Here is a 15,378-nt window from a genome sequence, read left to right as displayed (position 1 = left end):
GATCCTTTCCTTATCTGGACCTCAGCGTCACAATGAAGCTGGCCAGATGTCCTCTGAGGTCCCACCCAGCAGGGCGCTGGACTCCTGCCTGATGTCAGCAAAGTATTCTTGACTCCTTTCTGAACACCACAAGGACAGAATAGTAAATCCCAAGAAATCCAAGCCTGGGGACTGCAAGAGGCTACCAAACTCATGCCCCCACCCTTGTTTTCTCCATACCCATCACTAGCATATTGTAATGACTACTAGACAGGGAAAAGAAAAGAACTTTGATTAGTAATTTGCTGAACCAAATCCCCACAACCTTTCAAACCACACCATTAAACTGAGAGAGAACTTGGAAGATGTGATTAAATTTTCTTGTTTAATCATGTAATTGTTTTCACTCGCAGTTATCTTCTTTGGAGGCGTATGCTTGACTTCCTGAATAAATCTTTCTCCACATTTGAAATCATCCATTAGCAAGAAGCAACTGACACTCCATTACACACAATGAATTTCACTGCTGTTACGTTGCCACATGCTACATGGAGGAGAGAGAGGAGGAGCCAGCATGATCTCTGAGTCAGGGCTCAGAGCTCATCAGGGAGCCTGCTTCAAATCTGCTAACCTCTGTTCTTTATTCTAGCTCTGGATTCTTCCAGCATCCAGTCTTCCAGAGAGCTGACCCAAAGAGACAGTTTCTAAAGACATTTTCCCCCTGTTCCAGGGGTTGGAACCAGGGTCCAGGCAATAGCTGCATCTGGCCACTACATACCTTTGAGCCAACATACACAGCAATCGGCAGGAACTGGCTTGCCCTTTGGCTTGATGCTAAGCCTCAGCTGCCCTGCTGCCTTGACACGGAGAGCCAGACTTCTTGAACATCAGGTACATGGCACTGCCAATAGAGAAGAGTCAAATGTGTTTACTGCTTACTGCTTTCCGCACTGTTGCCAGCTGGCTGCTCTCTCAGGGGACACTGAAGATGAGCTTACAAACGGTGACGTCTCTTGAGCTTACCCTCAACAAGTGGCTCCAGTTTGGAGAGGAAGAACTGAATCATTGCCCTCGGGGACCTTGGAATCGGAGCTGGAAGACAGGCTGCTGTCCTTGCATCATGTATGAAGCTTACTGCATGCACTCCCGCTCAGCCTCTCCACGTGATGGGAAATGCTGACTTTCAAACCACACATCTGAAGTGATTAGAGACCCTCTAAGGAGCATTAAAATGCCTTCGTTCCGTGTTTAACTACAGCACTGTTTGCACCTGTCATCATCTTTTGGGGGCGGATGCTTGACTCACTGAGAAAATCCAAAGCTGAAACTGGACTTCTGCTTGGCTCTCTACTAATCTCTCAGCCATCGTTGGTGTGTTCTTAGGTCTGAGAACAGTGACTCGGCTCATGGGCTCCCTACGCTGCTTGTACAGGAGACAGAGGCTAATGATGTTTGAGCTGGATGAACTATTGAAAATTTAAGTATATTCCATATATGTCATCTACCAAACATGTTGGCTTAGCCACGCAGGCCATTCTAAAATAGTTTTCACTTCCCTTTGTTTGACACCACAATAAGAGAGTGCCGTATCACACATCAGTGACTTGACAAAAGATCAAAATTAAAGAAGGTATGTTTTTTACTGAGTGTATATCCCTTTCACACCATCATAAAGCCAAAACTGTATTGCCAATCTTCAGAAGTCAGGGACCAATTTCCAATGATGTGGGAAATTTATCATTTAGCACGGATTCTCTGGCTGTGGGCCTTCTGATATCAGAATTACTCAAAAAACTCTTCAGGTAGTAACAATGGACAGTTAATATTGAAAATGACTGATCTGGACATTTTACAAAAGCAAAATGACCCAGGGAAGACTTAGAAGTCATCCCAAACCACAGAGGAAGGGGATGGGGAGAGCCGGGTAGACCCAAGGTCTCCATCAGCTGTTAAGTATTCCGAGAGACACATGGGTTAGGAACTAATTCAGCTCCAGATGGCTGGTGCCATCCAAGGGCTAGCACCAGGCCCTAGAAACACCTGTCACCTGGCAAGGGACCAGCAGCTGGGTAGTGTTAGCGCTCCTGATCTAAAACCGTATTTTAAGTAAAGGAAATCCGGGTCCTTCCTATCTCGCCTCCTGCTTTTTAAATCCCACTACCGGCCAAAGCAGGTGACAACCCCTGGGTTTGCTAGAAATGTTCTGAGAACAGGTCTCATATCCCTTGCTTTGGAGCTAACCCTAGACAAGCAGAGGTGTCCAAGGCTTCACCTCACCTAAGGCAAGCACCGCCTGGTAGAAATCTTGCCTGTAAACTTGGCATACCACAGATTCTCTTCATGCTCCTAGAGCCTTCAGGCCCTAGAGCATCTGGTTGGCGCTCATGGGGCAGACAGAATGTTGCCATTTGACTTTGCTGGGTTTTTGCTGCCACATGAACTCTGGATTCCCCACTAAACTTCACTGGAATGTTTCGGTGTGGTGGTTCCTCTACCCTAGCCAAAGTGCTGCGTTCTGAGCCATCCACCTCCCCGCTCCTTCAACAGGCAACATAGGCTTCCTTGGGGCCATCTCAGAGTGTCTCTGCATTGTACAGGTGAGGAAAGCAACCAACAGAAGTCCTTCAGTTCTCGGCGTGTCCATGAGCTGGGCTGTAAACTGCTGTAGAAGTAGTTTGGGGGTGTCAGATAAATTAAATACCTGTGGTTCTCCAATAAACAGGTCAATGATCTGAGTGAGATAATAGTTTATATACTTTCTGTGCACCAATTAAACTTTATGAACACTGAAATTTAAATACTCTATCATTTTTGCCTGCAAAAAATACTCTTCTTTTGTTGTTCCAATGAATGTAGCAAAATGGCAAAACTGAGTTTGTAGTCTACACACAAAATATGGGAACTGTAGTTTGACAGCCTCTGAAACTTATTCCTTTAGACAGTCTTTGTGTGATGATATTCTACCATCTTGGACACTTGTCAGACAAGTATTGAGCACCCATAAAATCCAGGAGAACAAAAGGTCATAAGATTAAAAAACAATAGACTCATAAAGAGCCAAAGGCAAGCAGGTAATGAGAATGTGCTAATCTGAGTCTTTGGTCCCACTGTGCACTGAGTATGTGCACAGAAGCAAAATACACAGACTTGAGATGCTGAGGTGGAAGCACACATCTCTGTGACTGAGGATTGCTGGGGATTTGGAGAAAGGAGGAGCCCTGGCGTTAACTCAGCCCTGCCAGGGCTCATGGCCATGACTACTTCAGATGCGTACCCCCGGCATCTGATACAAGCTTGCTCCCTGGCCATCGTGGGTGCTCAATGCCTGTTTGATGAGTGTCTGTGAGAGTGGAATACCATAATGCAAAGATTGTCTTGAAGAAGACTGAGACAGTTTCCCAGAGATTATCAAAATACAGTCCCTATCTTTTGTGTGTGTGTGTGTGTGTCCCACAAACGCAGTAATTATTTTTCCTAACTGGAACATCAGAGGAAGAAAGTTTCATTGCAAGCAAAAAATTAATTAATTAATTAATTAAAAAAACAACAACAAAAATAAAACATGGTACAGTATTCAAATGCCAGTGCTCATTGATAATGTTTTACTGGAACATAGCTATATCCATTTATCCAAATCTATCAATGACTCACTACAACAAGGGACAGCAGTCATGGCCCACAAAAATCTAAGATCTTTATTACTAAATCTTTCATATAAAAAGGTTTACCAAAAAATCTTTTAAAATATGTGACTAGCTAGGAGAGAGGGAGAATGAGAGCAGTGGGATTAAGCTGATGGGAAAACAGCTCAGGCTGCTTCAACAAATTACCAGAGACTGGGTATCTTAAATGCTAGAGTGCTATGCTCTCAGAGTTCTGCAGGGACTTTTGGAAAGAGATTTATATGCAGGGCTGAGCTTCTGATGAAACAAAGCCAAGTTCAGCACTTGGTGGGAGGAGCATCCCACACACTAAAGGCAGAGTCACAGGAAACAACACCTCTACTTGGCCTTCATGTTCTTTCCTGGGACCACCATCACAACATACCACAAACAGGGTGTCTGCAAACACAAAATTTTGTCCTTTCACAAATCTGGAAGCCAAAGATCATGATGACGACAGTCCTTTCTTGCACTTTCCTAATTTATGGTGACTGCCATCGACCATTGGCATCCCTCTGTTTGTGGGCACATCGCCTCAGCTATAGTCTCTGTATCTATACAGGGCATCTTTTCCATGATTCTTCCTCTCTGTCCAAATGTTCTTCTTCTTATTAAGATGTCCATCATGGCGAGAGGGTCCACCTCAATCCACTGCAACCTCATCCTTACTAAACAAATTTCGTCCGCTAAGACGCTATTGCACAAGAAAGTCACATTCTGAGAATCTGAGTAGACACCAAGGTTTGGGTGGCATAATGTGAGAAGTCGGCTGGTCCTCATAAAGCCAAGCCCTCCGTCTGACATGTTTACTCTCTCAGGCTCCTGGATACCTTCTGTCACTAACATATTTGCATCGTACTTTCTCTCTCTCTCTCTCTCTCTCTCTCTCTCTCTCTCCAGTTACAGGTAAACAATATGATGGTTTTCCTATTTGTTCTGAGGGAGGAGTTGCTTGTTCTCATCCATCTATTCAGAGTAAGCATCCCATGAAACTTCAACATCCCAGAGAAACCACAAAGGTTTGAAGCTGCCCAGCCTCATATAAACCAAAGAAAGGAAGGCCACTGATGTCAGCAACCCTGCTCCCCACTCCCTTGATGTTTTACCAAGTCCCTCACAAGGGTATCCTGGCCCCTGATCCCCCTCACAAAGAGAAACAGCTCTATTCTTTCCTATCTCTGTAGGTAATACTCAAATCTTGGAGAGATTTACCGGACTCTGTATCTCTCTCTCTCTCTCTCTCTCTCTCTCTCTCTCTCTCTCTCTCTGTGTGTGTGTGTGTGTGTGTGTTGTACATATGTTTGTATATATCTGTCTGTGCATCACTCTCCCAAAGCCCAATTTGATGCAGGTGAAAAGAGAGTTGATAGACTCAGCATGGGAGGACCCAGCCCTCTCCGGAGCCAGTGGAATACTGCTCTATGGGTTCCATGTGATTAATCTGAATTGCCTCTTCACTGTGAGATGAAGAGACCTTAAAAAGCCAGCTAATGTAAGATAATGACTCCAACAAAATGCAGCCTATGAAAGGGGCCATAAAAGAAAGTGAGGTTAATAGTTAATGATTATGCTACTGAAAATTGAGGAAGCAGCTTCCAAGCCCTACATATTTCAACTAAGAAAACCTCCACACCTTTCCCAACAACCTTGGGAGACAAAGTAGCAGGAATCACTCTCCATACTTCACAGATGGAGACATAGATCCTTGGAGAACATAATGTGAGCTTGCAGGAAATGATGCCTTCAAGGTCGCCCAAGGACTCTTTGGGTTTGGAGAAAATGAAAATGATACACTGGAATAAAGTCACACAGCAGAGAAGATGCTGAGTCAGAATTCTGGCTCTAATCCAGGCCTCTTGTCATGATAGCATCTAATGATGTGATCCTGTGACTCCTCTGGGTTCTATCATTAGCAGGATTCATAACCTGGGGTCTTTCCAACTTTGGTCCAGCCTCCTTCCCACTATATTTCCTTGGCCTTGAAAGAACTTCTCACTGCTCTTACCGTCACTCCAGGCACTTGGCAACCCAATGTAGGAAGGATGGGAGACCCCTTAGTAAGCACTCGGTGGAAGAACAAGCCCTGACGTGTACCATAGGACCAGGCTGTGTTCTCAAACTGGGCTAGGCATTTGTTGTTCTGCATCCACTCTGAATGCTGAATAGCAAAAGAAAGTGGGACACTTTGGAACTAGCTTGCTTCTGTGCCAACAGGATGTCAGTATTTTAAATTCATTTGTATGGTACAAATGGGAAGGAGATAAATGTCATGTTCCAGCAAGAGTCTATTAGTACCTACCACTACAACATGGGAGGATTGCACATCCTGAGCATGTGAGAGGCTGGACAGAAGAGCTACACCCAAAATCTGAGCCTACATTCTTTCTGGGAGGATCCCTGAATTGTGCATTCACTGAAAGACACTTAAACCAACTGAACTATTTTAATTTTGTCCGTGTGTGTTTTTTTGTTTATATGTGTGCTCTTAACCTTTAAGTAATCTTTCTTCCCTGGATTATTATTTGCTCTGATGAACTTTTGCAAAGCAAACTTACTCATGGCTTTAGAAATTCAGATGAACAGATTACAAACCACCTCCTTCCCCCTCCTATCTACTACTTTGCCTTCAGACCTAAGAGAAACCAGGGTTCTAGCCTACGACAAATGAAATTTCAGTGTTTGAGCTCTGATCAACAGAATCATATTTTTTTTTCTTCATGTCTGGCTTCTTTCTACTTTTTGTTGAGTAGTTATTATAAAATTTGCCCATGCTGCTCTGGCAAGCAGCAAGGCATTTGTTTTTATTGTTGTATTGTATGTTATTGCCTGAAAATATCTTAATTTATTTATCCATTCCTATGTTGAAGGACTCACAAATTATTGTCAGTAGAGGCTGAGAGAAATAGGGCTACACGACCTACCCTGTAGAAAATCATACAGATTTTTATCTAGTATATAATTGAGAAGGGAATACTGAGTCATAGTTAACTTTATCAAATATTGGCAAGGTACTTGCAAAGGCCTTGTTCTAACTTACACTCACGCTAAAGTGTGTAGATGTCTGGCCTGCATCCTCTCTTGACTTTGTAAGTTTCGTTTTTAATGTCAGCCCTGTTGATCAGTAATCATTTTTAAGTAATCTTGAAGCCAGAGTCATTGACAGTTAACTGGTAGCTTTTGGTCTGTATTTGTGTGTTAAGATAGGTGGCAAGCATCATGACACTTTATTCCCTAACATGTAAATGTATTTTTACTAAAAAGAACATTTTCCATATGCAAATAATATTCTTAATTAAATTTGAATTTTGATGCTATTATGAAACATTTAGTCTATATTCAGATTTCCTTCATTTTCTGACTGTGCCATTATTGTTTATTTTAATTAAAAAAATATTGTGTATCTGTATTATAGTTACATCACTTCCTTCCATCTCTCTTTTCTTTCCACTTCCTTTCCCTGCTCGCCTTTCAAATTCATGGCCTCTTTTTCTTTAAATATTATTATATATTCATGTAAACAAATTTATATATAAATGAATAAATACCACCTACTGAGTCCACTTAATGTTCATGTGTATATGTTTTTAGAACTGAACATTTGGTATTGAATAACCAAGGCAGCCTATCCCTGGAGAAGACAAATCCCCTTCCCTCAGAAGCCATTAGCTGCCTGTAGCTCTCCAGCTAGGGGCCTTGAGAGAGTTTCCCCACCCACATTAGCTTCTGAACTGGTTTGTCAATAGCATCTTCAACAAATGTGCTTGGAAAACTGGACATCTGCATGTAAAGGAATGAAATTAGACCCATGTCTGTCATCCTGGCCTGCACAAGGATTAACACCAAATGGATCCAAGACCTCAATGTGAGACCTGAAAAACTAAAACTGACAGAAAAGGCAGGACATACATATAGGAAAGAACTTTCTGAGTTGGGTTCCTTGTTTTTAACATTTAAGATTTAGGATTTACTCGGTGATCACACACTGAATGTAACTGACACATCCATTTCTTCTCTTTCAATCTAGAACAGTAGTGTTTTTTTTTCCCATGAAGGACATGGATATTACTTTGTCCCATGGAGGTGCCATGCTGCAGGGTCCCTTGCTTTCTCATGATTAGCCTTACTTAAAATAGTATTTCTAAGCACACCCCTACATTGCTTCTACTTAGACTGTGTTTTCTGGGTGACATCACCAAAGACAGGTTTTATTCCACCAGGATGATTTCAGATGTTAGAATCAATATGGATTTTTTTAAATTTAAAAGCTTTAGTTGTTGATAAATATAATTTAAAACCATAAAATTTACCTATTTAAAATACACAATATGATGAATTTTAGTGTGTTCAGAGTTGTGCAGCCTTAACCATAATCAATTACAAAGAAAGAAAAAATCCCCACAAACTCTTTACCCATCAACCTGTAACTCTGCACCATTCTCTCTTCTCCTATAGTCTTTTCCACTTCTAGATCTAGGCACTGATCTACTCTGTCTTTATACCCTTATATAGCTGAGGCATTGTAGAGTCTCATCAGCACTGAATGAGGCCTCTAATTTCTCCAAATTTTCATCAAATCAATCCTTTTGTTTGCTTGCTGACTGCCATTTTTGTCTTTTATATTCAATTCTTCCTAACTGGTATGAAGTGATGGCTCACTGTGGCACCCATCCATACTTCCTGATAGCTGGTGATGTTGGACATCATTTCACGTGCTTAACTGATCAGTTAGGTGTGCTCTTTGGAGAAAAGTCTTTGTATTCTTTGTCCAAGTTTTAATTGTTATTGAGGATAGAAAAGATGTACTTGCTATTTATTTGTTAAGAGTTGCAAAGACTTTGTCTCATTTTATTATTTTCCTCTTTTTCCTTCTCCAGATATTTTAGTGCGTGTTTCTTCAGGGTGGCTTTTATTAGCTTGTTTAGAGGTGTGTCTTAGTTACTGTTCCATTGACATGAACAGACCATGACCAAGGCAAATCTTATAAAAGAAAGCATGTGGGGTGGGGAGCTTGCTCACAATTTTAGAAGAAGCAGACAGGCATGGTGCTGAAGCAGAAGCCTCAGAAAAATCCTGCTTACTGGCCTGCTTCTCATGGATCTGTTCGGCTTGCTTCCTTACACAGCTCAAACCCCAGCCGCCAGGGGATGTCACCACCCACCGTGATCCGCTCCTCCTGCAGCAGTCATCCAGGAAGAAAATGAACCACATGCTGCCCTATAGTCAGAGGACAACATAAACTCCATCTTGTTTTCATTTTAGGACCAGGCCTGACTTTAGAAAAATTTTAGAAGTAGCTGAGTTTTACATCCTGATTCATAGGCAGCATGTAGAGAAAAAGAGAGAGACTGGACTTGGCATGGGTTTGGAAACCTCAAAGCCCACTCCCAGTGACATTTCTCCAAGGCCACACTTCCTTCCCAAACAGACTCTCTGGTGACTAAGCATTCTAGAGTTGTATGTTAACAGAGAGATTGAGAGAAAGGTACAAAGGTTTCCTATTCCATAGGACCCTGCCCTCAAATAAGCACAGCCTCTTTCAATATCAGTATATTCTACCATCATGGTTTGTCTGTTACAATTAGTAACTTTATTTTGGCATATTGTTAATTACTTGAATCCCACAGGACACAGCCAGTGTTTGCTCTCACACAATCCTGTGTCAATTGGCTATGACACACTTAACTGGTACAAGATAGGAAGAATGGGATGGAGTTGAATATATACCATTTCTAGACAGCTATGTTCTGAATAAACCCCAGCAGGTCAGGCTGTGGTTGCAACATCTTGTAAAGGCAGACCTTGCTAGGAACAGTGTGAACTGGGGTATTTCCAAGAGGTCCCTCTCCTGCCTCCATGACAGAAGTACTGACATTCACTGTGAGAACCTCAAGCGGTTCTTGGAAGTGAAACTGACCCAAAAAATGTGCTCCTCTTCCCCATTACTGGGGGACTTTACTCTCAAATACATTTCACAGCGATTAGTCAGCTTCACATTGGGTTTTTCTCCTTCAGGCACTGGCTTCTGGAGGTTTCCATCCATGAGCTTAAGCTGTGGTGAACCTAAACTGACCGCATCTGTCTTCCCAGCTTGGAGGCAACAATTTGATCTGTGATCTTAATTCAGTTAGAATATATGAAGAGTTGTTCTTTTTTTTTTTTTTTTTTTTAATTTGTTCATGCTTTTGCTTATTGTTGGGGTGGAATAGCACGTTCCAGGCTCCTATTCTGGCAGGAGACTAGGGATATGTAGAGACAGATACCAAGATTAAAGTATGAAAAAACCCAGTTGTGATGCCTATTCTTGGCTGTCAGCTTGACTACATCCACATTAACTAAAAACCCAAGCAGCTGGGCACACCTGTGAGGGATTTTTCTCAGTTGGGTCTTTTGATGTCAGAAGACCCTCCTGAACTCTGGGCCACACCTTGCAGCAGCCAATATAAAGGATGTGGAAGAAAAAACCTTTTGCTTTTTGCCTGCTTGCCTTCGCTCTCACCGGCAAGGTCACATACCTGCTGCCGAGGCATTCCTTCACTGAAGCGTTAGAGCCAGCTTTGTCAGGATTCCCACACAGGCTGAAGGCCAGCTGAGATAGCCAGCCCCAAATGGGCTGAACAACTATTAGATTCTTCAACTTTTTATCAGGAGATAGCCACTCTTGGACTAGTCGGAACACAGTCTGTATGTCACTCTAATAAATCTAGGTCTCCACCCGGGCAACGTGTAACAAAGTATCCCTGAGCAAAAGCTCTCCGCATACAACCTTGAAAAGGTAGGTACTATGCTAACCACCTTTAAGGGTCACAAGTCTCGCGGCTAATGCCTCTGAGCTTATGCCTTCCAGCAGCCACTCACCCACTCCGAAACCCAGGAGTGCTTTTCCTTTCATTCATAAAGTATCTTTGTTTCTACCAGTGTGAGGGCCTAGACCAATTCTCTGTCCTGGGCCACAGCAACCTGGAAATCTCAGCCCGTGCCCTCAACTCAGATCCACACATGTAACAGTTCTTTGTGGGATCTCTGCTGTCGAACCGCTCTTCAAGAGCTTCTCGAAAATTCTTCCATGTTTCCTTTACATACTTGAGTATCCATAGTTAACACTCAAATCTGTCCTGGTTTGCTCTCTGTTGCTGGGATAAACACCGTGGCCAAAAGCGACTTTAGGAAGGAAAGGATTCGTTTTGCCTAAGATATCCACATTGCCATCATTACTGAGGAAGTCGGGCACTCAGGCAAGAGCCTGGTCAGAGCTGAAGCAGAAGCCTCGGAAAAATCCTGCTTACTGGCCTGCTTCTCGTGGATCTGTTCGGCTTGCTTCCTTACACAGCTCAGACCCCAGCCGCCAGGGGATATCACCACCCACCGTGATCCGCTCCTCCTACAGCAGTCATCCAGGAAGAAAATGAACCACATGCTGCCCTATAGTCAGAGGACAACATAAACTCCATCTTGTTTTCATTTTAGGACCAGGCCTGACTTTAGAAAAAAAGTCATCAGTTCCAGGAACAAGACCATAAAATCCCCTACCCAAGAAACAACCTGGAGATAACCACAAGAATGGGAAAATACCTTGTCTCAGGATGGGGCATCTGTGCCAGGCAGCCTCATCTCATCCTGCAGTTAAATATTCATGGCACAGAAATGCAGTCCACCGATCACCTGGAACCAAGCCAATTAAGAATTTACCCTGCAACTTCCCTGGCACTCACCAGTGAGGTTTTAGATTACCTAACTCTTGCTAGAAGTTCCCTAGTTTCCTATTAAAAAGGCCGGCTCACCTTGTCTAGGGTTGCCATTTTGTAAAATGGTTTGACCCTCGCATGCAGGTTTTTAAGAAATAAAACACTCTTGCCAATTGCATGTGTGAGTGGTGGTCTACGTGCAGTGATTTTGGACTCAACAATAGGCAATGTGACGGAGGCAATCCCTCAGTTAAGAAAGGTCCTCTCATCCCAGGTGACTCACCTTATGTCAAGTCGACAAAACCCCAGCCAGCACAAAAACGTGATCACTTGGCACATTTTCAAGGGGCGACATACAGTTTCCACTTTCCCTTTGAATTATTCTCTAGTTGGGGACATCATCTTTGTCATGTTTTGACTCACCACAGAATGTTTGCCTGTTATTTTCTGAGCATGTCTATTTATTTAATATGGCTGTCTTGCCTTATTAGGTTTTTTATATGTTCATATGCCTGATTAGACTAATTCTTACCTTTGTACTTTCTCAGCAATTTAATGTATTTATGTTTTCACGTGAGCTCTGGGAAATCAGCTCACCGGATGTGTAGTCAGCCATGTCCCCTGCAGACAGTGACTCCTCTCAACCAAACCGTTAGTCATTTTCTTTCTCTTCTCTCTTTGAATTTCAGAGTCCACCTGGTATACTTTTGAGTAATAAAAGTCAGTGGTGAACACTGTTAATAGGCCCTTGCCTATGATTAGAATGTTAGTTTTCCCAGTAATGATGCTGCTAGCTTTTGGGAAACACTTTCGCACGTTAAGAAAGCACATCTGTGTGTTACTCAGCGCTGGAACTTTGAAACTTTCTGTTCTTTCAAAGCTGCAGAGTTTTTTCCTTAATACCATTCTTAGAAGGCGATTTTTGATCAATTTACCTCAACTGTATATGGAAATGAGTTTATTTAGATAATTTACCCATTCTAAAAGTTATTATTGACCAAACATTCATGTCATTTACATCTGCCTAAAGCAGAGCCAAGTGATTCCTTACAGTTTTGAATTTGTCGTTACCTTGTTAGTTCCCCTTTCAGTTTTTGTGTGCGTGCATTGCATCTTTCTTTATTGTGCTATCCAATGAAATTAGACCTTTGATTGGTACTGTCAGCCTATTTTATAATTAGTTCCCCACTTGTGTCATTACTAATGGTTTTCTTTTGGCATCTTTCAATTTCTTTTGGTAGGGGCTTTTTTTTCAGATTTTGTAAACACAATAATTTATTTTTTTTTCAATTCTTGTCTTGTTATTTTAGGCAGTGGTTTTGATGAGGACAAGAGAGAAATTGACTGTGCAATTTAGGGACTCCAAAATAAATCTGTTCTTGTCCTTATCCAAAGCAGGAAATGTCCTTGGTTCTTTCAGGTTAGAGGCCAAGACTGTCAGCGGGATCTCTGGTTTCTCACCTCTACTCCCCTAAAGCAGCCCTACCTGAAGGCCATGTTTGAGGGTGTGGCCCAAACCTTAGTCCAGATATTCAACCCTTCCAGCAAACAGCTTTGAAACTGAAAATCTGAATCTTGGTGGTAAAAATGGGTTTTATCTATTCCTCAACTTCAGCCTATCTCCTAAATGATTTCAGTATCTCAACTCTTGATGGTTAAATGTCACAGTAGCCCCAGAGGCTATTGAAGATGGATATCAAGACCTTGTTAAGGCACATTAAAGGAAAGCTATTTCTTCCCAATAGCAGAATAAAATCTACCTCTGGCCCTAGGTGAAGACATGACATTCTGATCTGCTCCGAGATTAGAACATTATATGCTATGGTCTCCTTAAGAGTTAATCCAGCTTGGCCTGTCAATCACCGGGCCAGGAATCCATCTCTGCCACCACCCCCTACATCCCACACACCCTGATTCCTACCAAAAACTGATTCACCCAAAACCATGCTAAAACGATGGAAGGAATAATTATTCCCCTTCCGAAGATAACGCACTTGTCCTTCCCAGAAGCCCTTCGCTCAGCACAGTCACCTGGAAAATCTCCCCTGTGCAGCACTGAGGTTTGCCAGCTTTTCCAAGTTACTCAGGAACTGTTACTTTTTTGTCAGTGTCTTTGTCCAAAGCCTGGTTGTACTGCTCCCTCTGTCTCTCTCTCCCCCTCCCTGCCCACCTGAAGTGGCTGCACTCCCAATGTCTTTCCTGTGGCTATGTTTTCCTCTCAAATGGTAATAATACAACTGACCGCAAGGTTCCTTTCAAGTCCATTTTTAAAATTATCTTATCAATGAGACTAAAAACTCACAAAGGGGAACCTGTAATAGTTTTTTGTGTTTTGTTTTGTTTTGTTTTTCTTTAACTGGGCATTAGTTCCTTAAAACTTCTACCATCAAATACCACAGGCCTGGTGACTTAAGCAACGGAAATTTGTTGCCTGATCATTCTGGGGAAGCTAGAGGTCCAAGATGAAGGTGTGTCATCACCACACCTTGTAAGCATTCTTCTGCTTGTAGAAGCAATCCTTGCTCTCATCTTCTCATAGTTACTATGTAGATCAGCGATTCTCAAACTGAGTCGAGACTCCTTCAGGGGTTGAATGACACTTTCACATGGGTCTCTTAAAACCATTGGAAAACAGATATTTACATTACAATTCATAACAGTGGCAAAATTTCAGTTATGAAGAAGCAACGAAATAATTTTGTGGTTGGAGGTCAGCACAGCATAAAAGGTCACAACATTAGGAAGGTCGAAAACCACTGGTTTAGCTGTTTCCTCTGAAGAGAAGAAAGAAGCTAAGGAAACTTAAAAGACCCATGAGCCCTCCAAGGTTAAGAAAGTAAGAGCCAAGACTCTTTGGCAGGACTGCCTCCAGGTTCGGTGGGCATGTGGCTTTCAATGGGTTGTCATTCATGCTGGGGTGGGCTTTTCAGTGGCACGGCTGCCTTTGAGTCACCTGTGCCCCTGTAACTCCTCAGCCATGTTTCCGTTAGTAACCCAAATAAACTCGTTGGTTCACCAAGCTAGACCTGAAGAATCGCAGCTTTGATCTATCATTGGAGCATCATTTGGACTCTACGATAGATATTTGTACATGTTTCCCAGAAAATGTCACATGGTAGTGACAAGAGTCAGGAGAGAGAGTGTGTGTTCCTCACCTGCCATAAGCCCTCCCTTGCCTTCTCTTTTCCTTACACATTTGACTTAGAAAATGTTTCTAGGGGTAGTGAGCAGAGCTAGATAGTAGTGCATCTCCTGGGCTCAATCTCTAGCATTCGAAAATGTTCTCTGAACGAATCCCTCCCTCTGCTTTTCCTGCATTTGTCTTAGTTCATCTCATTTAGGGCCATCTCTGCTCTGCTAGATCCTACCTTTAGGGGTGATGCTACTTTCCACTTTAAGCCACACTGAAGCTCTGCCTTATGCAAGATGACAAGGAGCCCATAATTTTAAGAGCCATGATTTGTGTAAAAGTATCTGATTAAATCAATAAAACAGTCAATAATTCCCTCTGATATTTCCCTAGTTCTGGGATGTGCTGACAACTGACAATTTAAATTTCATGTGCTCCCTCAAACAAGCTGGAGAGGCCAGCAGGCTCAGCCTCTGGACACACAAGGGGCACAGTTGGAATTCAGTTTACTTTTTCTTTCCTCTTTATAGCAATGTGCTGCACTGTGCCGAAGGGAAAGGACCCGTTAAGGCCTGCACCAGGCACCTTACTGGACATGTGCTGTTTTGTTGTCCATTTAAGGTCCTAGTAGCTCTCTGAGGTAGGCATTAAAACTTTTCCTTTTCATTTTTATCAGAGATGATCCAGAGACTCATATCTCTGAAGGTCACAGAGCTGCAATTCCAAAACAAACCTGCCTTGGAACTGCCAGTCAGAGCACTTGAGATCCTACACAGGTAACTGGATTTGGACTAGCTCCTAGGTAAGTGCTACAGGATACATTTGTGCAGAGGCTACTCTACCTGTGAAAATCCCTTCCAGTGAGGTGATCTAAGAGCCTATGTTAGACAACATTGGTCACAAAATACTGTATCTTCATTCTCCC

At 42.6% G+C, this 15,378-nt stretch overlaps 2 long non-coding RNA genes across 5 annotated transcripts in view; both read right to left on the bottom strand.

The window, feature by feature from the left end:
- Window positions 1-15,378, bottom strand: part of LOC110565547 (uncharacterized) — a 210,852-nt gene that overhangs the window by 16,264 nt on the left and 179,210 nt on the right. The gene's annotated exons all lie outside the window — the stretch shown is intronic.
- The window catches only part of LOC132656837 (uncharacterized), a 60,624-nt gene that overhangs the window by 671 nt on the left and 44,575 nt on the right, over window positions 1-15,378 (bottom strand). Inside the window, exon 2 of the long non-coding RNA XR_009594595.1 lies at window positions 758-880. This is a non-coding gene — a long non-coding RNA (uncharacterized LOC132656837). The remainder of the gene's footprint in view (window positions 1-757; window positions 881-15,378) is intronic.

This window comes from Meriones unguiculatus, chromosome 10 (assembly GCF_030254825.1).
Source record: "Meriones unguiculatus strain TT.TT164.6M chromosome 10, Bangor_MerUng_6.1, whole genome shotgun sequence".
Lineage (NCBI taxonomy): Eukaryota > Metazoa > Chordata > Mammalia > Rodentia > Muridae > Meriones > Meriones unguiculatus.
The sequence above is the reverse complement of the archived record's forward strand: the minus strand, read 5'-3'. Positions and strand labels throughout refer to the sequence as shown.